The 21,304-nt window shown below is 46.8% G+C and overlaps 1 long non-coding RNA gene across 2 annotated transcripts in view; it reads right to left on the bottom strand.

Annotated features, from left to right (window-relative positions):
• The window catches only part of LOC138526594 (uncharacterized), a 278,153-nt gene extending 257,946 nt beyond the window's left edge, over positions 1–20,207 (bottom strand). For both annotated transcript variants that reach the window (XR_011283645.1, XR_011283644.1), the window contains exon 1: positions 19,868–20,207. This is a non-coding gene — a long non-coding RNA (uncharacterized lncRNA). The remainder of the gene's footprint in view (positions 1–19,867) is intronic.
• Between the last annotated feature and the right edge of the window lie 1,097 nt (positions 20,208–21,304).

The following is a 21,304-nucleotide window of genomic DNA, read 5'->3' as shown; positions in this document are numbered from 1 at the left end:
CCCGCCTATTACCTTATCAATCTCATCCTCTGTCACCGGGCCCTCTAACCCCTCTGCCATCTCCCGCGAGAGGGATGGGATTTGTATGGAGTTTAGGGAATCCTCTATCAGGGAGTCGTCCCCCTCGTACTCCGAGGAGTAGAGGGTTCTGTAGTATTGGTGAAAGGCCTCTCCTATGTGGGAGGAGTCGCGGCCGAGATGTCGCTGGGTATCCCTCACCTCTTTCACCCTTCTACTTCTCTGGACTTCCCTTAGCTTCCAGGCTAGGATTTTATCAGCTTTGTCCCCTTTCTCGTAGTATTTTTGTTTCACCATTAAGAGGCTCCTCTCGGTTATGTGTAGGAGCAGATCATTCAGTTGAAGCCTGTAGTCCTCCAGTGCAGCCACCCGGTCCTGCTCTACAGCTTGGTCCGGGGAGCCACCCCGCTGGAGACAGGCTATTTTACCCCACAGGGTTTTCTCCTGAGCTTCCCTCTCCTTCTTCTTCATGGAGCCTATTTTTATGAGGATTCCCCGTAGGGTTGCCCTAAAGGCGTCCCAAAGTGTGTGCATGGCCACCTCCCCATTGTCGTTAAACTCAAAAAACTCTGTTATGGAGTCGAGGATTTCCTGGGCCAGTACCTCGTCTCTTAACAGGGCATCATTGCATCTCCAGTGCCCCCTACGTTCTTCACCCCAACCCAACGCTAAGGTGATTCAGACTATGTCGTGGTCTGACCAGGGGACTGGGTCTATCCAGTAGCCCGCTACATATGGGGTGAGGACCTAGTCTACCAAGATGTGGTCTATTCTCGAGAACGAGTTATGGATAGTTGAGTGGTAGGAGAAGGAGGGGGTCCCCATCCTGGGAGATGGGATCGTATCCGACAGTCCCAGGTCTCTGTTAACCCTTTGGAAGTGTTGCGCCATGACCTCATCTGTGTGTCTGAGGTGCTGGGGGCCAACCCGTCTTCTATCAATAGTCGGGTCTAGGACCATGTTGAAGTCTCCCCCCACCACCAGTGGGCCCTGAACGAACAGTCCCATTGCCTGTGCGCCCCCTGGTGGCCTCGCGATCATATATTTTTATAGGCTCTTTGTTTTGGAGCTCCAGTTTCTGAAAAAACTGTGCAACTGCTATTATGTAAGATGGTTTTTCCCCTGCCATAAGACGACTCCACTAGTCCTCTTCACTCCAAATTCTGAGGTCTTTGAACAGGTGGCTCATATGAATGTTCCTTAGTGCAGTTAGTCCCACACAGGATAGCAGCAGATGCCTGATTGCTTCCTGATGCTCAGCGTTCTTAAAGAATCTGCACTTGTTGTTAGTAGACATGCCTCTTATGGCTCTGATCTCATTAGTCATAAGGCTATTCAACCGCATCCGTAGGAAGGTATTTCTTAGTAGCTTACTAGGAAATGTTTCCATGCAAGATCGGAGTTCATTGATTTTTCTTGGGTCTGGTGGCAAATGGGCTGTCAATTTATTTCTAGAGGCCAGAGTGAGTGTCTGGATCCAATCCCACTCTTCCAGTTTTCTTTTTATCTTGTTGGGGTTTTGGATTAGGTCTCCTTCTGTACAGTTTAACCCCTCAAGGCTCCTCTGGTTTTCCTGAACCCAATTTGTTAGTATAGTGCTCTCCTTTCCTTCAATTTCTGGTTTTATGATTCTGAGAACGTTTCTACAGGTACTTAATAGTATTTTCCTATATAGCATCAATGAGTTTCTCCTTACAATTTATTATAACGATTGCAGAGATAGTTAATGATGCCATTGAGGTTGAGCGAGGCAGGTTCAAAACTCCCCGCCAGAAAAGGCCTCCTAATCGTAGCCAAAGGTCCTCCAGGATCATCATTAGTGCATCTGATACGTAGGTTAGTGATGGAACGACTTTTCCTTTGTAAAATCACTGGGATCATCGAGAAACACTCATATTTTCTATCAATCGCTATGGCTTGCGAGGTTAATTTATTAGTCTTTTCAGTTAAGTTGACTTGCATTGGAACTTCTTGTTTACTGTTGCTCAGGATCACTCCCAGGTATTTAAACTCTTTAACTTGTTCTATCTTCTGCCCTTCCAGTTTCCATTGAAATGTCTCCTTTTTCTGCATTGGTTTCTCCACAATCATGATCTTGGGTTTTTTTCTGTTTATTTCCAAATTGTTCTTGTTGATGTAATTTGCCAAGTTGGTTAGCTGTCGTTGCAGCCCAATCGGTGTGTGGTCATTCTCATAGAGTAAGCGGGACACTCCCCCCCCCCCCCTTATTGTCGGGGAAGAGGATCTGACCTTAGATTCTTAATCCTTGAAGTCCCATAAGTATGAGTTGAAAAAGGTGGGTGCTAGGGGGACCCCTGTTTAGCCCATCTTGCAGTTTGAATTTCTTTTGATAAAATGTCCTCCTTTATGTGCCCTTTTAATGTATTCACAGAACAATGCTACCATCGAATTAGACTAGAACGCTGGAAGATAGGGGAGCCTTCTGAAATACTATACACAAAATGGAAGTACTTCATTCTGGACGGCAGCCAAATGCTAGATTGGAGGGATTGACTAATCCAATGGTATGTTAAGGAAGCTGACAGTTTCAGGATAATGTCTGTTTCTGGTTTTGTACAAGGCCACTGCTTGTATATTGCAAAATCACACTTAGTTTTGGTAGACTGAGTGATAGTTGTGTTACAAAGGTTATCAGTTGAAGCCTCCTAATGGTCATCCGAAATCTATCCACGTTGTAATTGACCACATTGCAACAACGTGCATTTATCAATCAATTTACCAATTTGTATATAACTTTTTTGTTCTAGAACTCTTTGCATGATGTTCCACATCATTTAGGCAAACCTTACATTTTTCAATTTTATACTGTTTAAAGAACCCAAAACAGACTTGTGCTGCTGCAAAAATGTGCCTTGGCAGTTGCCACCTGGCTGTATTTATTTGTGCAGTCTTCAGGACCGCTTTCTGGTAATTTCGCATATTGTTGTGCTCGTGTGGCCTGTAGAGTTCTGTTTGATGTCAGTTCCCCATAAGCCATTGGAACAGTAGACATACCGTCGCCTCCCCAGGCACTCAGCATCTCTGACCTAAATTGCAGAGCAATTTCCCTGTTTTAGGAAATTAACTCCTTCAGTCCCCTTAGAAGGTATTTACACCCCTTAAAGAAAACAGTCTACTTTTGTTTTTTGCCACGAGGTGTACACATATTCGTCCTAATTTGGGAGGGGGCAGCAGGTCATGTGCACCCTCAAGTACTGGAACAACTGTGCATGTTTATATTTTTGTCACCGGAACTTTGAGCCCATGGTAGTAGGTGGGGAGGAACTCAAAAGTGAACTTTACAAAACGGGTGCATGTTATTGGAGCAGTGCTTGGGCAAGCTGTGATTAGGGTAATTACTCACTATAATGTGGGTCAGGCCTGTGACGCTAGTGTTAGGCCGAATCCTGTGCAGTGCCCTTAGGGACCACTACACACAATTAAGACTACAGGTGGCAATACAACTTTTACCTTTCGTACAAGCCTGTACTACTATGTCAGAGTGGTAGCAGTGGTGGAGCAGCCAGGCTTATCTCAAGAGTATATGAGCAGTAGCAGAGATTACACAAAGGGACCACAATTATTGTGACTCAAGCAAACACTGACTCAAGGTTTCAGGTAGAAAAATATAAGTACATTTATTTTTAAACCATTCGTTATAAACACAAAACTTCTATTAAACTTAAACACAAACCACACGTCAAATAAACTACAACTAACCAATTCACTTTGTACAGTATGTCTCAAGGTAAGTACCCTGTGTTTGAATGAACCGGTGTTATGAACAAAACACGTTACCGTGAATACGATTGCAATCACTTTTTGACAGTTCGAATTAACCCTTTCCAGTACTCCATGGAAGATGGGGTGTACTGGATCTGTGGTAGATTGACTAAGTAAAGTTAATGGCAACTTTACCCTTTTCTGGGGGACTGTAGTCAGCCTCAGAAATGGTGTCGGGGGAAGTCTCAAAGACAACCCTGTGCCACGGCACTGAAGGTGCTGGTGACACACAGAAAGAAGGGGGCTACTGAAGTGGTGTACTTCAGAGTCCACAATCATAAAAACAGAGAAATACACATGGCAAAACATAGGTAAGAGTGGGGGAAAAGCTCACACTCTTACCAAGTGGAAAAAATAAACTCCAGAAGTCCAGCAAAGCTTCTGGGGGAAATTAGCCATAAATGAGAATTCTCCCTAACACTCGCCCCCCCCCACCCCCAGACTAAGGGACAGGAGGATTTAATCCACTCCTGGATGGACCTCATACCGCTAGTCGGTTACAAACATCCTAGAGAGATCATCTGCATTTTGGTGGTGACTTCCTGCTCTGTGCTCAATGGAAAAATCCAATCCTTGCAGGCAGATTGACCATCTGAGTAACTTTGGGTTTTTCCTTTTCATTTGCATCAGCCATCTCAAGGGTTGGTGGTCAGTCTGAATGATGAAGGTAGATCCATACAAGTATGGTCTAAACCTCTTCAGTGACCACACAATAGCAAAGCATTCTCTTTCTATTGTTGCCCACCTTGTTTCAGGATCCTTTAACTTCCTGCTGATTAAACAAATGGGGTGTTCCCTACCTTTCTCATCCAGTTGACTAAGGACTGCACCTATACCTAGATTAGAAGCATCAGTTTGTACAATGAAGGGTTGGTGATAGTCAGGAGCTCTTAGGACTGGAGCTTGACAAAGGGCTTTCTTTAGACCTTCAAAGGCTTGAATGCACTCCTCATTCCACCTGACCTTTTTAGGAAATTTGGGAGAGGAGATGACATTCAAGGGAGAAGCTATGGTCCCATAGTTCTCTATGAAGTTTCTATAGTGCCCAGTAAGACATAGGAAGGCTCTCACTTGGGTTTGAGTAGTAGGGGTGGCACAGTTTTGTACAGCTTGTACATTGCTAGGCAATGGCCTTATTTCACCTCCTCCTACCTCATGTCCAAGGTAGACCACTGAACTCTGACCAATTCGACATTTGCTTGCCTTTATGGTCAGATGGGCCTGGTCCAGAACCTGCAATACATAACCTAGGTATTCAACATGTTCTTTCCATGTAGGGCTGAACACTGCAATGTCATCTAAGTATGTCATGCAGCACTCCTCCATCCCATTCAGAACTTGATTGACCATCCTCTGAAATGTAGCAGGTGCATTCTTTAATCCAAAAGGCATTACCTTGAATTGGTAGAGGCCAGCTGGGGTGGAGAATGCAGTTTTCTCCTTGGCATGGTCTGTCAGGGCTATTTGCCAATAGCCTGACGTTAGGTCAAATTTGCGGAGGTACTTGGCTGCACCAAGTTTGTCCACCAGCTCATCTGTCCTAGGCAAAGGATGGGCATCAGTCGTGGTGACTGCATTTAGAGCTCTATAGTCCACGCAGAATCTCAACTCCTTGGATCCTGCCTTTGGTACAAGCACAACTGGGCTAGACCATGGGCTAGTAGAGGGCTCTATAACCCCGAGTTCAAGCATCTTGTTAACTTCATTCCTTATGCAGGATCTGATATTGTCTGACATTCTGTACCCCCTGCTTTTGACAGGAAAACAGTCACCAGTGTGTATGTCATGCTGGCCCCAAGGGGTCAAGCCTGGTGAAAGTGAGAACAGGGAGGCAAACGGATTTAACTGTAACTTGCACTCATCCTGCTGGTCAGATGTGAGACTGGAAGAGAGATTAACTCCTTCCACTTGCTCATCTAAAGGTAAGCCTCTCAGGAGGTCAGGCAGAGGTTCATTCTCCTCCTCCTGAGCTGAAGCTAGAAACAGAGCTCCTATGTCAGGTCTAGAGACATAAGCCTTTAAACAGTTGGTGTGAAAGACTCTGGGAGCCTTCTTAGGATTGCCTAAGTCCACCAGATAGTTCACCTCTCCAAGTTTACCCACAACCTTGAAGGGTCCTATCCATTTGTCCTGCAAGGCCCTCTGCCTTGTTGGGACCATAACAAGAACTAGCTGGTCTTGAGTAAACTCAACCATGTTAGCCTTCTGGTCATGCCAATGTTTGACCAGAGCTTGACCAGCCCTCAAGTTATCACTTGCCTCTGCCATCATGTGTGACATTCTCCTTTCGGAGACCTATCACATAGTCAGTCACTCTGACTGGCTTGGGGGAAGGAGCACTCTCCAACCCCTCCTTAATCAGGGCCAATGGACCTCTGACTGGATGGCCATAGAGAAGTTCAAATGGACTGAATCCTGCTCCCTCCTGAGGGACTTCTCTATAAGCAAAGAGACGGCATGGCAGTAGAAGGTCCCACTTTGTTCTAAGGGGTTCTTCTAAAGCACCTATCATGCCCTTCATAGTTCTGTTAAACCTTTCTACCATCCCATTGGTTTGGGGGTGGTAGGCAATTGAGAACTTGTAGGTGACTCCACAGGTTTTCCATATGGTTTGCATGTAGTGGGACATAAAATTTGATCCCCTGTCAGATATCACCTCCTTAGTAAAACCTACTCTGGTAAAAATACCAAGTAGGGCCTTAGCCACAGCCAGAGCCGTAACAGTCCTCATAGGTATGGCTTCAAGAAATCTAGTGGCATGGTCCACTACAACCAGGATGAACCTGTTGCCTGAAGATGTGGAAGGGTCAAGAGGACCAACAATGTCAATCCCAACCCTCTCAAAAAGAATTCCCACCACGGGAAGAGGCACTAAGGGTGCCACATTCTTGGGACCACTCTTGCCAGAGGTTTGGCAAGTATGGCAGCTTCTGCAGAATTTGTCTACTTCTGTACCCATCTTAGGCCAGTAGAAGTGCAGAGATAACCTTTCTTTGGTCTTCTTAAAACTTAAGTGACCAGCCAAAGGTACCTCATGGGCTAACTGCAGAAACTGGAGTCGGTTCACTAGAGGTACTACAAGTCTTTCGTAGTCTCCAGGGGTTGACTCAGTTGGTTCACTGTAGAAGAGGCCATCCTCCCAGTGTAACCTATACTTCCCAGGCTCAGTTCCATTGAGCTGAGAAGTGGCCTTTTGGCAAAGACCTTCCAAGGTAGGACACTCTCTTTGTCCCTTACTGGAATCTTCCCTGTTGGGTCCACCTTCTGCCAGTAAAGACTGCAGCTCAGGATGGTCAACGGGGTCAAGATCTCCTACCAAGGTAGGATCCTCTTCTAGATCTGATTCCTCAGTATCTGGTTTGACCATACAGGGTTGAACCTCACACTCAGCCGCAGCTGGTGTGGGAGTCACAGGTGTGACTTTGGACAGTCTCGGAGATGTCCTTCTGGGCACAGGAGTGCTTTCTGGTTTCTTGCTGGCAGACTTAGGTTTCCCCTTTGTCTTTTCTTGTCCTGCAACGGCAGTAAGTAAGTCCTGTGGACTTGGGGTGATAGTTTCCTCTATCATGTCCCCAGGAGAGCCTCTTAGGTTGCTCTCCCGTGCAGACCTTGTGAGCCCCTGTTTCCTTCTGCTGGGGGGCCTGGGGGTACTAGACACAACTCCAAGAGTTTTAAGGTCATTACCCAGCAGGACCCTCCCAGGTAGGTACGTTATTTTGCACACTTACAGGTATCCTGACAGTCATGTCATTACACTGAATGAGAGCTGGTAACTGGGGAACCATTTGCACAGGGCCTCCAGCTAACTTGGTTAAGTGTTTGGGTACCTTAGAAGCATCCTCCACTTTGAAAAAACATTCATCAACCACAGTTATGCTGGCTGCAGTGTCTCTGATGGCTGGGGTCTCCTGACCATTCACAAGAACACTATCTTTGTAATACTCTTTAGTATTATCTGGGATTGAGTTATATACATCTAAGTTCTGTTGTTCACAAAGACCCAAGGACACACTAGCTGAGACTCTGATGGGCTCATCAGCTAGTAGCTGAAAGTTTCCACTGGTCATAGGTACTTCATCCACCTGGGAGAAGGCTAAGGAGACAGTGTTGATCCCTGAAGGTTTACCCTCACACTTGGGATCTCCTTTCAGATGGCCAGGCAACCCACAAACAAAGCATTTCCCAAATGCTCTCTGCAATGGGGGTTTGCCCTGACCTCCATCTGGTGTGGAACCAGGTGGTACACTAGCCTGATTTGGTTTACCTTGTGGCCTACCATGGTTATGTTTGTGGCCCTCTTTTGGATTGGAGTTATTGGAATTTTCTTTGTTGTCTTTCTTTGGCTGCTTCCCCTCATCCTTCTTCTGAGTAGCCCCAGAATCCTTGTGAGTAGCCCTATTGGCAACCCACAAGTCAGCAGCCTTAGCTAGCTTCTTAGGATCTATCTCCTTTGAATCAGCCAAGTGCTGTCTAAGCTCAGGTGAGCAGACATCAAAAATAGACTCCAACATTACAAGATTCCTCAAACCTTCATAAGTGTTCACTTTGTAACCCTTAACCCAACCATCTACGTTTTTCAAACATTCACACAACCAGGTAGCACAAGGGGTACCATCATGCTTTTTGAGGGTTTTAAACCTCTTAAGATACTGGGAAGGGGTCTTCCCAAATCTAGCTATTAATGCTAGTTTCTCACACTCATAATCCTGTTTATCCACCTCCCCCAATTCCATTACAGCATCACTTGCAACAGGGGGGAGCCTAGAGAAAAGCCAAGGAATCAACTGATTCCCTGAGATACCTTGAATCCCATGATTGTACTCAAACATTGCTAACCAATCCAAAACATCAAGTTTAGTCTCATACATACCAATCATCTCCTTTGGTATACAGGGTCTCTTAGGGCTGGAAGACCTAGAGGACTCTGGGAGAGAAGCATTTTCTAGAGACAGTTTCTTCATTTCTAGTTCATGGTTCAGCTCCATTTCTCTGAGCCTTAACTCTTGATGTTTCATGGCAGTTTGTGCATCAATACGTTTCACTTCCAGTTCAAGTCTCATTTTCTCAAGTGAAATAAACTCAGGAGTAAGTGTAGGACCCGTGGGGGTCCCTGTGGACAGAGGTTGTGCTTTCTGAGCAGGCAAAGGAGTTGTAGGGTTTCCTAACAAGGACTCATCTACTTCTTCTAAAGTAACACTCTCAGAATCAGAAACATCAAAATCCACATTTGCTGGAGTGGTAGGTCCTCCTGACCCACTCTCCAGACTTTTTCCCATTAACTTTGCAACCAGCTCAGATTTCTTTCCTTTACTAGAGAGATTCTTATCCCTACACATGGTTCTCAGAACCTCAGCAGTATAGAGTAAAAGACTCCCTTCAGTGTAGCTTTCCATATTTGACATGATTTTTTAGTTAAATAGAATTAGTGGTGTTAGCCTTGTGGTTAGTTGAACCCAAGCAACAGCAACACTCTAAGTGTAATCACCCTACTTCCAAATCCTCACCGCTGTCTAGCAGTGTTAGGCAGAATCCTGTGCAGTGCCGTTAGGGACCACTACACACAATTAAGACTACAGGTGGCAATACAAGTTTTACCTTTGGTACAAGTCTGTACTACTATGTCAGAGTGATAGCAGTGGCGGAGCAGCCAGGCTTATCTCAAGATTATATGAGCAGTAGCAGAGATTACACAAAGGGACCACAATTACTGTGACTCAAGCAAACACTGACTCAAGGTTTCAGGTAGAAAAATATAAGTACATTTATTTTTAAACCATTTGTGTCACAGGTTTCCCCGCTTCTCACCTGTCTGTATTGTTTGCTCATGATCTTCGAAGATGTCTTCTTTCATACTGTTCGTTATTTATATAACCCCGTGCGTGTGTCCTCGGGTTCCAGCGTGCGGTTCGTGACCCGGCTCCAGGAAGCGTTCAGATGTCCGGGAAGAAGTCCAGAAAATGATGAGGTTCGCACTCAGAGATACGAATGCGATGGAAATCCAGGATATGCAAGGTGAGGAAAAGGGGAAGGATGAAAGAAGAGGAATTCAGGGGACTGGGAACCAGGAATCAGAAGTAATCGCTGAACGAGCTCTGGCAACACACATCTGACTACTGCAAGCGGTAGCGTTGAGACGCGCAGGGCCGCGGGCGTGTCTGCTTTGTAGAACGTACAGCGTATAACGCAGAGACTGGCAAACAGCGTTCCGCGTTCAGCGGCCATGTTGGGAGTACTGCTGGGTTCAGTCCCCTATGGGTCAGGGACCACGAAGTCCAGAAGGGACGCGTACAGTGGTTCATGACAGCATGCCTCCTCCGAAACCCAGTTCCTCCGGGTTTGCCCGGGTGTATAAGGTGGTACCTTCGGAGCAGTCTGGGGGCATTTATGTTTGAGACTGGTTCCCAGGTGCGTTCACTGGGGGGGTACCCTTTCCACTCGACCAGATACTGTAGCTGACCACGTCTGTACCTCGAGTCACATATTCTGGAAACCTCATATTCTAGCTGATCATGGACAATCACGGGGGTAGATCTTGGAGCAGTTTGAGAGGACTGGACGTATGGTTTCAACAGAGAAGTGTGAAAGACCGGGTGGATCCTCTTCCAAGATTCTGGTAGTCTGAGTCGAAAGGCCACCGGGTTAATGACTTCCTTCATGGAGAAAGGGCCGTAGTACCGGGGAGCCAATTTATTTGGTCATAGGTGTTGGGGCAAAAGTTTCGAAGACAGCCAGACCTTATCACCTATTGAGTATGAAGGCCCTGGTCTTCTTTTGGAGTCAGCATGGTGTTTGATGTTTCTTTGGGTCTTTTCTAGGTGTTCTTTTGCTTCTTTGTATACGTTGATGAGGGTTTCAATCCAGGAGTCAACTGTAGGAACTGGGGTAGGATGTGGGAGAATGGGTGGTAGAATCGAAGGGCGGAATCCTTGGTTACAGAAGAAGGGGCTGGTTTTGACAGCCGAGTGATCCGAATTATTGTAAGCGAATTCAGCCACAGGTATTAAGAGTGACCAATCGTCCTGGACCTTGGTGGCGAAACAGCGAAGATATTGTTCCAGAGTTTGGTTCACGCGTTCAGTAGCTCCATTGGTCTGTGGGTGCTAACCTGAGGATAAGGCACGTTGGATTCCCAGTATACGACATAATTGTTTCCAGAACTGAGATATGTACTGGGGTCCTCTGTCAGATATGATCTTGGAGGGTAGTCCGTGAAGTCGGAAAATGTGTTCCAGGAAGATTCCGGCAAGTTCAAAGGAAGATGGTAGTTTATATAAAGGTGTAAAATGAGCCATGTGAGTGAATAAGTCAATGGTAACCAAGATAGTTGTGTATCCCCTGGAAGGTGGTAGTTCCACAATAAAGTCTGTGGCGATGAATTCCCAAGGTCTTGTTGGCAGCGCGGGTTGGAGCAGGAGACCTGCCGGTTTCTTGTTGTCATGCTTGTTTTGAGTGCAGACTGCACATGTTTGGACATAATGCTGGACATCATCCTTCATCTTCGGCCACCAAAACTGTCTTTGTATTAGACGGAGGGTATTGGTGATGCCACGGTGTCCTGAATGAAGGGTATTATAACATAGGCTTGTGATCTTTTGTCGTAGTCTCTGAGTGGGAATGACCAGGCAATTATCCTTGAATAAATATCCATCCTTCGTCTTGAGGTTCCATCGATTTTTTCCATTAAACTCCTTCCAGGTTTCAGAGCACTGAGTTTGAATCTGAATATCCTCCAGGAGGTTGATTGCTTGGGCAACAAATATTTTGTGGGGAAACATCTTAGGGAAGGATCGATCTTCAAGGATTTCATAGTCAGGACTTCGGGATAAGGCGTTGGCTATTATGTTGTGTGTTCCAGGAACATGATGGATTTGAAACTGGTATTGGGCAAATAAGAAGGCCCAACGGGCTTGACGACTGTTCCTACATTCCAGGGATTGCAGGACTTGAAGATTCCGATGGTCCGTGCGGACCTGAACAGGATGCTTCGCTCCCAGGAGTAGATGACGCCAGTCTGTGAAGGCTTGACGGATGGCTAGTAGTTCTTTTTCCAAAACAGAATAGTGGGTTTCGCTAGGAGTCAAGGTGCGAGAAAGATAGGCGATGGGGTGTTCTAGCTTGTCATCGAATTCCTGTTTTCAGGACTGCCCCGATGGCATAGTTAGAGGCATCAGTTTCCACTAGAAAGGGTCGATCAATGTCAGGTTGGGCCAAGATGAGGGCTTGTGTAAACTCCGACTTTAACCGTTGAAACGCCTCATCTTAGGCTGCTGTCCAGTGAAAGGGGGTATCCTTCTTTAACAATGTAATGATCGGATGTACAATCTCCGAAAAAGAGGGTATGAATTTCCGGTAGAAATTAACAAGCCCCAGGAAGGATTGAATTTGTTTCACAGTAGTTGGAACAGGCCAGGATAGAATGGAGTCTACTTTCGAGCGGTCCATTCCAATTCCTTTTGGCCTAAGGACGAATCCAAGATAGTGAACAGTAGACACATGGAAAAGGCATTTCTCGGGTTTAGCCAGGAGCTTATGTTCACGTAGACGTTGTAAAACTGCATTAACATGTTCTTCATGCTTCAGATGGTCCTTAGAGTATATCAGTATGTCGTCCAGATATACAAAGACGAAAAAGAACAGCATATCGGAGAACACCCGGTCCATAAAAGGTTGGAAGACCGCTGGGGCATTGGCAAGTCCGAAAGGCATAACCAAGTATTCAAAATTACCAAAGGGTGATCTAAAGGCTGTTTTCCATTTGTCACCTTCCTTTATACGGATCAGGTGGTAGGCACCTCTGAGATCTAATTTTGTGAACACTGCAGCTCCTCTTGCGCTTCCAAGATATCCGAGATTTGGGGCAACGGGTAGCGGTCCTTGAGGGTGCATTGATTAAGGCCACGATAATCTAGACAAGGCATAAGCTCCTTGGTATCTTTCTTGGGAACAAAAAACAATGAAGCTCCCACCGGGGATTTGGATGGTCGTATAGTACCATTTTCCAAGTTGGTATCCAGGTATTCTCGGAGGGCTCTTTTCTCAGGTTCTGATAGAATGGACATCCTTCCAAAAGGAATCACTGCTGAGGGTTCAGTATCAATGGCGCAGTCCTCAGGTCTGTGAGGGGGAAGGGCTTGAACTATGGCGGTCGAAAACACATCTGTGTAAGCCTGATAGGCCCTGGGAACCTGGATGATATTCGAGACAGTGAATGGACCTTGCTGGTTCGCTTGCGAATCTTCAGAGGATCCTGACGAGGAATCTAGGGATAAACAGTGGGACATACAATGTTCTGAACCAAGAAACAAGGATCCTGCTGCCCAGTTGATGTAGGGGTTATGCTTTTGTAACCAGGGCATACCCAGAACCACTGGGTAATGGACAGATCTTATGATATCGAATTTGATCCTCTCTTGATGGTGGTTTATAGAAAGCAGGATCTCTTTGGTTTGAAGGGTTATGGGTCCTGAAGAGCGAGGTCTTCCATCGATAGCCTCTACAGGTTGAATGATGTCTCGAGTTTCATATGGAATGTTATGGGTAGTGACCCAATCATGATCTATGAATATCCCCATGGCCCCACAATCCACTAATGCCAGAATGGGATAAGATTCTTTCTTGGAAGGCGATAGAAAGGCCTGCAGAATCACAAGGTTGTTCTGTCCAGGAGAGTTAAAGGATGGAATAGATGTGGAGCAAACATCTCTCTCCCAAAGCTGTGCTCCATCTAGGATCGGGAGCTGGTATTTCCCGAATGCCGTGGAGGGGCAATAGGGCACTCTCTCACAAGGTGTTTATCAGAGTCCCAATACATGCACAGACCACTGTGAATCCGTTGCATCCTTTCTTGCGGGGTTATGGGTCCGCGGGAGGCCCCAAGTTGCATGAGGTCTGGGTCCGTGGTCGGGGAAGATGCAAGCTCAGGTCTAGAGGAATGTTCTGTAGAGGCCTTTTGGTAGGGTATTTTAATCTTCTTCTTTTCTGCCTTTCTTTCCTGGATACGAAAATCGATCTGTAAGGAAAGATCCATGAGAGCCTGGAAGGAACTTGGGCGAGCTACCCTGGCTAGCTCGTCTTTTATCTCTTCATTCAATCCTCTTCGAAAGAGGGTGAAACAGGCCTCAGGGGACCAGTCTGCTTCCTTGGCAAGTTGTTTAAAGCGGGTCACATAGGTAAGCATATCCTGGGATCCTTGTTGAAAGTCCAATAAACGTTCTTGGGCACTGTAAACCTGCTCTGGGTGATCAAACATGGTCTTTAGCGCCTCCACGAAACCATCATAGTCATACAGGAGGGCATCGCCCAAATTAACTAAGGAAGTTGCCCAAGTCAAGGCATTCCCAGAGAGATGTGAAATCATAAATCCCACCTTTGCCCTGGGGGTGGAGAAGTAGTAGGGCTTAAAGGTGAAGTGCACTAAACATGAATCGAGGAAGGTGCGAAGGGTCTTTTAAGAGCCATCATATTTATCCACTACTCTGCCCAACAACACGCTTTCCTTGGTTGCAGAGTCACGTGACAGGACCAGTTTTTTCAATGCCGCATTTTAGGCTTTAAGATTTTGGACTTCTGTTGTTAACTGCTGCATGCCACGCATGAGGTCTTGAACTGCAGCCTCCATTTCCGTAACTGTATCAATTTGTTGGCGTCTCAATCTGTCACAGGTTCCCCCCTTCTCACCTGTCTGTATTGTTTGCTCGTGATCTTCGAAAATGTCTTCTTTCACACTGTTCGGGATTTATATAACCCCGTGCGTGGGTCTTCGCGTTCCAGCATGCGGTTCGTGATCCGCCTCCAGGAAGCGTTCAGATGTCCGGGAAGAAGTCCAGAAAATGGTGAGGCTCGCACTCAGAGATACGAATGCGATGGAAATCCAGGATATGCAAGGTGAGGAAAAGGGGAAGGATGAAAGAAGAGGAATTCAGGGGACCGGGAACCAGGAATCAGAAGTAATCGCTGAACGAGCTCCGGCAACACACGTCTGACTACTGCAAGCGGTAGCATTGAGACGCGCAGGACCGTGGGGGCGTGTCTGCTGTGTAGAACGTAGAGCGTACAATGCGGGGACTGGCAAACAGCGTTCCGCGTTCAGAGGCCATGTTGGGAGTACTGCTGATTTCAGTCCCCTATGGGTCAGGGACCACAAAGTCCAGAAGGGACGCGTACGGTCGTTCATGACAATTTGTTATAAACACAACACTTCTATTAAACTTAAACACAAACCACACGTCAAATATACTACAACTAACCAATTCACTTTGTACAGTATGTCTCAAGGTAAGTACCCTGTGTTTGAATGAACCGGTGTTATGAACAAAACACGTTACCATGAATATGATTGCGATCACCTTTTGACAGTTCGGTCTACTAAATAAACGCGTATCCGTGACATGAAATGCTACCGGGGCAAAAACACACTTAGCACCTGAGATACCCAGAGGGAGTTGGAGGCAAAAATCACAGGCAATATTTTGGTTAGGCAGACAGAATCGAGAAACACTCAGAGACAAGAGTTCAAAAGTCAAAGGGCCGGAGCCAGGGTCAAGTGACATCGGGGGCCTGTTGCCGAAGATCACACAGTCAGATAGTTCATGATTCAACGTAGCCAAGAGTACTTCGATATTGTCAATGTTCGGTAGCAAAAGTTATAAGAAGAAGGGAAGACAAGGGCAAGCCCTGGAAATGAAGAAAAGGGGTTCACCCAATTTCCTCAAGCAGAACACAGTACCTTATTCCAGTGGTGCAGCTGGTGCCCTGGCAGTTGTTCCTGTTGGTTTCCCGTAGAGCCACGATTCCTGGAGCTTCATTGTGAAGGAGGACGTCTGAAGGGGGTCTGCACCACACAGGGATGAAGCCGGCAGCAGCGACAACGAATAAAAGGTGCGCTCCTTAAAAACAGGAGAGGCTCTTCAAATGGCTATCTGGACCACTACAGCTGTGTGCAGCGATTTCGACCAAGGAAGAGGATCCTCTGGCTGTGGAAGAAGAGCTGGTTATCCCGACCAGGCTCAAGGGAAGAAGACTCCAGGCTGGATCTCCTCTTAGTCGTTGTAGGGTAGATAGCTCAGGACTGCAGCAGGGCTTCACCGGGGCGGGATAGTTGCAGCAGCCGTCATTCTCGCCGCTTCTCTTCGGTTCCTTGTAGTTCCAGTGGCGACTCTCTGACTTCTAGCCCAAGAGACCTGCCTTTTATGCGCAAAACCCCCATTCACACAGCCTGGCTGTAAATCACCCAGCAGGGGGGTTGCCCAGCCCGGACAACCACCTCAGCCAATCATGGCAAAGTGCGACTTGGGCTTCCTAGGATACCCTGTGCAGGGGGTGACTACACCCCTCCCTCACATTCAGCCCACCTAGACACCCAGGCGCCTGGTGTAGTGCTTCTGAGCAGAAGCCCGCCAAAAGACATTGAACAAAGAAGGCGAACCTAGTTTGCCGCACAAAGTAAAACACAAGAAGGACTTTAACAAAAAGAAATAGCCAATAAACCCAACCGGAGCCAAAAGAAAGACGAATTGGTCCAACGGGTTTATGTTCGAGGCTAATATAATAGCCAAGAACAATACCACGTTTATTTAATATAATCGCGGTAGGAAAGTTAGGGTAGATACCACTGCCACGAGCCAAGTCTAATTGTTAAAAGAGCGAAACAATGCTCTAGGAGGTACAGATGAAAAGGGATACGAATTAACCCTTTCCAGTACTCCATGGAAGATGGGGTGTACTGGATCTGTGGTAGATTGACTAAGTAAAGTTAATGGCAACTTTACCCTTTTCTGGGGGACTGTAGTAAGCCTCAGAAATGGAGTCGGGGGAAGTCTCAAAGACAACCCTTTGCCACGGCACTGAAGGTGCTGGTGACACACAGAAAGAAGGGGGCTAGTGAAGTGGTTTACTTCAGAGTCCACAATCATAAAAACAGAGAAATACAAATATCAAAACATAGGTAAGAGTGAGGGAAAAGCTCACACTCTTACCAAGTGGAAAAAAATAAACTCCAGAAGTCCAGCAAAGCTGCGAGGGGGACTCACTAGGTGAGGGAAATTAGCCATAAATGAGAATTCTCCCTAACAGCTAGTGTGAAGAAAATAACGATGCAATCCACCAGTCAAAGGTATGTCGACATCTATGAACATTTCAACTAAAATGCCATGAACTTTTTAACTAAGAATGGCAAAAAACAGTCCTGTGTGCATGCCGCTGTCAGGCTCGGATTGGCTTAGGGCAATGGGCAGTGCCCGAATCAAAAGCGCTAGCGTGGGCCCTTTTTTGGCCAATGTGGGGCAGTTTGATGAGTGACGTCGCTATGCGGCTATTAGTTTTGACCAGTGTTGCTGAATATATATTCTTTAAAATGCACGATGTGCATCACATTTGATCATAAAACTCCCATTTGGGTAAAATTCAAACCGCCTGTCATAAAAAGAATGAATTGCCATTTGCAACGGTGGAGGCAATTGTATGCCCATTTCGACCCTGGCAGCTGTCAGTGATCGAAGTGAGCAGGAACAGTCGGGAGCGGTATTCTGCTACTTTTATTTATTTATGTTTACCATTCCTCTACTTGTATGACCATATTCACCATTCTATACAGAGGATTTGTCCATTCATGTCCCTGTGAAAGTGTAAAGTTGCAATATGAGCCTTAGGGCAGATTCATGGAATTTTTTGCACGGTTCAAAGTGACTTTGCACTGCTGAAAAGTGGCTTGCACTGACTTGGCACTGCAAAAATACACTTTGCACAGTTCCATGAATCAGGGTTTGTGTCTGCAGTACAAAGTCACTTTTCAGCAGTGCAAAGTCACTTTGAACAGTGCAAAGAATTACATGAATTGGGTCCTTAGTTCCAAGTCACTTGGGCCTCATCACGAGGTTGGCGGTATCCCGGTGGTAATTGCGTCGTGATGCCGCCAACACAAATAGCGTTACTGCTACTCAGTCCAGCGCAATTTGAGCTGGATCACAAGTAGTGGTAAGGTGCATTGGAACCAATGGGAATGGGTGGCGGTATTACTGCTGGCGCAAATACCACTGGGGTTATAGCGCTGAAATAATCCATACCGCCGGCACATTCACCTCCAGCTCAGAGCAGGAGGTGCTTGTGGCCATACTCGGGTTTGGGCCAACCCTTAAATGCAGCGTTTATTTTTATGACTTCTAAGACGTTTTAGACTCTAAAATGTAAACATTTAAAAGTTGCTTTCATTTGTGTAATTTGATGTATTGAAACGATGAAATGTCTGATGTAATATTTATAACATGTTTTTTTCTGTTTGTTGATGATTATGTGTGATATTGAAAGGTTGATTTATCAACCAAACAATTAATAAACATTTTTTTTTTAAATGCAGCGTTAATAACGTTACCTCCACATTTAAGGGCTACCGCCCAACTGGCGATGATGCAGACTATTGAATGCCCCGGCTGCAACACTTGTTACATGTTGCACTATGCGTCTCCTGCTGAGACCACGGTTTCACTGCACTTCAACCACTGGGACAGATCTGAGATTGGAACAATGTGCATTACATCGTTGGCCAGGGCCTTATTTATTTTACTTTGGGGGGCAACAAGTGCATCAGAGCGCTGTGCAAGCAGTACTAGATTCATCATTCAAGGCAATGAATAGTGGAGCGGTATAGGGAATGATGTGTTGTGTTATTTGAGTATGCTTTTGTCCTGCCCTCAACCACCACCAAAGTAGCTCCAAAGTGCCAAATCCCTGTCCTAGGCGTATTGCGCCCCCGCCTGACGTAACCAGACCTGAGGAAGGGTGAAGTAAGAGGGAGGGAAAGCAGTTTGCAGACGATGGAAGGGAGTTAGGCAGGGTGAATTGCTTCTATAAGTACGGTGGCGTGGTCGGTCATATAAGCACTAGGATTTTGAGGCGGTTTTGGAGTATTATAAAACACAGATTGAGTAGTGTTGAGTGTGCCATGAGTATTATAAGAGGAGTATTATAAAACAGAGATTGAGTAGTGTTGGGTGCGCAAGGGGCATTATAAAACAGAGATTGAGTAGTGTTGGGTGCGCAAGGAGTATTATGAAACAGAGAATGAGTAGTGTTGGGTGCGCAAGGGGCATTATAAAATAGAGATGGAGTACTGTTGGGTGCGCAAGGGGCATTATAAAACAGAGATTGAGTAGTGTTAGGTGCGCAAGGGGTATTATAAAACAGAGATTGAGTAGTGTTGGGTGCGCAAGGAGTATTATGAAACAGAGATTGAGTAGTGTTGGGTGCGCAAGGGGTATTATAAAACAGAGATTGAGTAGTGTTGGGTGTGCCATGAGTATTATAAGAGGAGTATTATAAAACAGAGATTGAGTAGGGTTGGGTGCGCAAGGGGCATTATAAAACAGAGATTGAATACTGTTGGGTGATTGAGTAGTGTTGGGTGCGCAAGGAGTATTATAAAACAGAGATTGAGTAGTGTTGGGTGCGCAAGGCGTATTATAAAACAGAGATTGAGTAGTGTTGGGTGCGCAAGGAGTATTATGAAACAGAGATTGAGTAGTGTTGGGTGCACAAGGGGCATTATAAAACAGAGATTGAGTAGTGTTGGGTGCACGAGGAGTATTATAAAACAGATTGGGTAGTGTTGGGTGCGCGAGTATTATAAAACAGAGATTGAGTAGTGTTGGGTGCGCGAGGAGTTTTATAAAACATAGATTGAGTAGTGTTGGGTACGCAAGACATATTATAAAACAGAGATGGGGGTCCCGGGGGGAACGCGAAGCGTTTCCCCCCGGGGAGTTTTTGGCGCTGCACACGGCCAGCGAGTGGCCGTGGGGGCAGAGCGCCTTCCGGGGGGTATTTAAGGGCTCAGGGAAGGTTCGGGAGGCAGGCGACGGTTAGGACTTGATGATTGTGTAGTCCTGTCGCCTGCTCCCGAGCCTTCCCTGATTTGGCACGTGTAGGGGCTTTTTTGTGGTGGTGAGGAGGAGTAGGTAGTTTAAAAGAGGGGTTAGGCAGTCAGCGTTTAATTTTTAAAAAAATTAAAAAAAAGAAATTATATAAAAAATTATTTTTCCAGAGGTACCGTACATAAGGTACTTCCAGTTCTTACCTTAGTTATGTAGGTGGCCCTTTTTGTGGTCCTTTAGGTTAGTGCATTGTTGGCGGGGGCTCCGGGTTTTAATATTTGAAGTGTTGTTTTCTTCCTGGGCTCGCTTTGTTATCAGGCCCTTTAGTTATTGCCAAGGGAGTGGGGGCTGCCGGCGAGATCTCCAGCCCGTGCCTGGCAGCGCTGTGGAATTCCCAGCAGTATTGCTCCAGGGTGTCTGTTCTGTCACGGAGCCCTGGGGTTTAGCGGCTTTCTTGTTCTCCACCGGTGGCACGCCTCATTAGTTAGGTGTGGGCCGGGGTTCCTCATTAGCAGAGCTCCCTCTCTTGTTTGCACAAGGGCCATTAGCATTCTTTTGAGCTACGCAGTGCACAGCACAGTAGCTTCTGTCAGACAGGGTGAGGCAGCGTGGTCCTCTTAAAGGGAACGCTCTGTTTTTCTTTTTCACTCTGCTGTGTGGCTTTTAAAGGGCCCGTGTATGAGAGACAGAGTTACAGTGCGGTTCCCCATAGGAGCAGATCCACGGCTTTCCTGCTACCAATTTTGAGCCTGTGAGCTCAGTTTTCGGGTTCTTGTGGGTCCGGGGGGCTATTTCTGGTTTAGGGAAGGGGCCCAGCAAGTTTAGGGTAATTTTAGGGGGTAAAACATTTTTTTTAAAAAAAAAATCTTTTTTCCACGGGTAGGTACCGGCTCGGGGGCGTATTTAGCTAGTGAGCGTCAGGGCAAAGTTTAGTGCGCTCTCAGATTAGTAGTGCACGATGGTGGGCCAAGGGGTTAGCAAGAAGGGGCTGGTTGATGCTAGGGCTCTGAGGGAGGCCCTGGAAATCATCAGCAGGGCATCGAAGGCCCAGTTGGAGGGGGCGGTGGGGGAGGTCACGGGTGAGGGGCGGATAAGGGGGGGCAGACCGCAGCATAGAGCTGCAGCTGATGGGGCGCTCGCGGCAGTGGTGGCTTGCACCCCTACGGCGGGGAGGGGGGAGGTTTGGGAATCCAGGGGCAGGAAAATGAGGAGGGAGATAGACAGGAGGGCGGACGGGGGAGAAATGATGTCGGGTGGGCAGCCAGGGAGGGAGGAAGGGAATGATAGCCCTAGGGAAGATGGGAATGCTCAAGAGGGTGGGGCTCGAGGGAACAACAGTAGGGGCAGGGATGGGGCACAGAAGGGGGTGTCAGGGCAGAGGGGAAGAGGGGGTAAATACCTGCAGAAGAGTGCAGGTGGGAGAAGGAGGGAGAGGTCCCCTTCAATTGAGGAGGGTAGAGTGGGGCGCGGAACGCCCCCCCGGGTAGGAGGAGTGAGGGCGGAGGGCGCTGTGCAGCCCCCGCTGGTCAGGTGGAGGTTGAGGGTTTCAGTACGGCCCCTCCTCGGTCAACGCAAGGAGAGCCTAGAGGGCACAGCACAGCCCCTAGCAATGAGGATTCCAGGGTGGAGGTCGGAACGCC

Source organism: Ambystoma mexicanum, chromosome 7p, assembly GCF_040938575.1.
Source record: "Ambystoma mexicanum isolate Mex_15411 chromosome 7p, UKY_AmexF1_1, whole genome shotgun sequence".
Classification (NCBI taxonomy): domain Eukaryota; kingdom Metazoa; phylum Chordata; class Amphibia; order Caudata; family Ambystomatidae; genus Ambystoma; species Ambystoma mexicanum.
Note: the sequence above shows the minus strand (reverse complement) of the source record. Positions and strands in the feature narration are given on the sequence as shown.